The following is a 2893-nucleotide window of genomic DNA, read 5'->3' on the forward strand; positions in this document are numbered from 1 at the left end:
AGACTCGAAAAACATCGAAATTCACGAAGTTGGCAAAACCCGAGCCCCGGGCCCACTTCTCAAAAAATTATAAAATTCACATCATCGGATTCCTCGTCTCGCCACGAGTCCATGCACATTAAATTTATCAAAATCGGAGTCCATTTGACCTTCCAAATTTCATTTTTAACTTATAATTTCTCAAGCCCTAACTTACCCCCTTTTTGATGAATTTCCACTAATTTCTATGTTAAATTTATCATAATCTCATGTATTTAGGCTAAGGGACTTACCTCCAATCGATTCCCAGTCAAAACTCCCTTAAATTCTCGCCAAAAGCTCTCAAGGTCGCCCAACAATGATGGAAAATATCCCAAGCTCGCGGATGAAATATTCAATAAAACCCTTCTAACCAGTCCAGTTTTCGCTTCTGCGGTCCCGCTTCCGCTTATGCGGTACTGCTTCTGCGGCCAAAATCACGCTTCTGCGGATATTCATTTAAAAAATGCCAAACCGCTTCTGCGGCTATATTTCCGCTTCTGCGGAACTTCCTCTCAAGGTCAACACCGCTTCGGCGACTACCAGTCCGCTTCTGCGGACCCGCTGATGCGAAGAATGGTCCGCTTCTGCGGATCTACCTTACCAACCCATGGACCGCTTCTGTGGTGACTCCCCCGCTTAACCGCCTCCGCTTCTGCAGTCCAAGACCCGCAGAAGCGAGAATACCAGATGCAGCAGATCTTCAGCTATATGCAAACTCCCAAAACTCCCGTTTAACCTCCGAACTCACCCCGAGGCCCCCGGGACCTCAAACAAAAGCACAGACATGATCCAATACCCTATTCAAACTTGTTCCAAATCTTAAAACACATCCAACAACACAAAAATCCTCATTTCTCATCAATTTCAAGCCTAAGTTCTTCAAATTCTTCCGAAACTCACATTCGATCAAAAACCCAACCAAAACACCTCCGAATCATCTGAAATTTTGCACACACATCCAAAATCACCTAACGGAACTACTGCAACTCTCGGAATTCCATTCCGACCCCCGGATCAAAATCTCACCCACCAACCGGAATTCGCCAAAATACTAACTTCGCCAATTCAAGCCAAATTCCACACCGGACCTCCAAAATCACTTCCGATCACGCTCTTAAGTCACAAATCATCCCCCGAAGCTAACCGAATCACCGGAAATCACATCCGAGCCCTCTAACTCAATAGTCAACTTCCGGTTGACTTTTCCAAAACAAGCTTTCCTTAAAGAGACTAAGTGTCTCATTTCCATCTAAAACCAATTCAATTCAACTCGATCACCTCAAATACCGATAATAAAGCATGGAGAAACATAATATGGGGAAAACGGGGCGGTAACTCACGTGACGACGGGCCGGGTCGTCACATCCTCCCCAACTAAAACAAGCGCTCGTCCTCGAGCGGGTCAAGAAACATACCTGAAGTCTCAAATAGGTGAGGATATCTGCTCCGCATCTCCTGCTCGGTCTCCCAGGTAGCCTCCTCCACGGGCCGACCTCTCCACTGCACCTTCACCGAAGCTATATCCTTTGATCTCAACTTTCGAACCTGACGACCCAGAATAGCCACTGGCTCCACATCGTAGGTCAAGTCATCATCCAACTGAACCGTGCTGAAGTCTAACACATGAGACGGGTCCCCAACATACTTCCGAAGCATAGAAACATGGAATACCGGATGAACCCCCGACAAGATGGGTGACAAAGGAAGCATATAGGCCACCTCCCCAATCCTTCTAAGTACCTCAAAAGGCCCAATGAACCGTGGACTCAGCTTCCTTTTCTTCCCAAACCTCATAACGCCCTTCATGGGCAAAACCTTCAACAAGACCTTCTCGCCCACCATATAAGATACATCTCGAACCTTCCGTTCCGCATAACTCTTCTGACGCGACTGAGCTGTGCGAAGTCTCTCCTGGATCACTTTCACCTTCTCTAAGGCATCCTGGACCAACTCTGTCCCCAATAGTCTAGCCTCGCCGGGCTCAAACCAACCAACTGGAGATCTACACCGCCTCCCATATAAGGCCTCATACGGCGCCATCTGGATACTGGATTGATAACTGTTGTTGTAAGCAAACTCTGCAAGTGGCAAGAACTTAGCCCAAGAACCTCCAAAATCAATAACGCAAGCACGCAACATGTCCTCTAATATCTGAATAGTGCGCTCGGACTACCCGTCCGTCTGAGGATGAAATGCTGTGCTCAACTCTACCTGTGTAACCAACTCCCGCTGAAAAGTCCTCCAAAACTGGGAAGTAAACTGAGTACCTCTATCCGAGATAATAGAAACTGGGACCCCATGCAACCGAACAATCTCCCGGATGAAAATCTCTGCCAGCCGCTCTGAAGAATAGGTAGTACACACCGGAATGAAGTGCGCGGACTTGGTCAGCCGATCCACAATCACCCAAATCGAATCATACTTCCTCGAGGTACGAGGGAGACCACTCACAAAATCCATAGTAATCCTCTCCCACTTCCACTCTGGGATATCCATCCGCTGAAGTACACCACCGGGCCTCTGATGCTCATATTTGACCTGCTGACAGTTGAGACACCAAGCTACATAACTCACAATATCTTTCTTCATTCTCCTCCACCAGTAGTGCTGCCTCAAATCCTGATACATCTTCGCAGCACCCGGATGAATGGAATATCGCGAGCTGTGGGCCTCCTCTAATATCAGCTCCCGAAGCCCATCCGCATTGGGCACGCAAATCCGGCCCTGCATCCTCAACATGCCATCATCACCAATAGACACATCTCTAGCATCACCATGCTAGACCCTGTCCTTAAGGACAAGCAAATGCGGGTCATCATACTGGCGCTCTCTAATGCGGTCATACAAGGAAGATCGAGAAACCATACAAGCC

The sequence above is a fragment of the Nicotiana attenuata genome, unplaced genomic scaffold, assembly GCF_001879085.1.
Source record: "Nicotiana attenuata strain UT unplaced genomic scaffold, NIATTr2, whole genome shotgun sequence".
Taxonomy (NCBI): Eukaryota; Viridiplantae; Streptophyta; class Magnoliopsida; order Solanales; family Solanaceae; genus Nicotiana; species Nicotiana attenuata.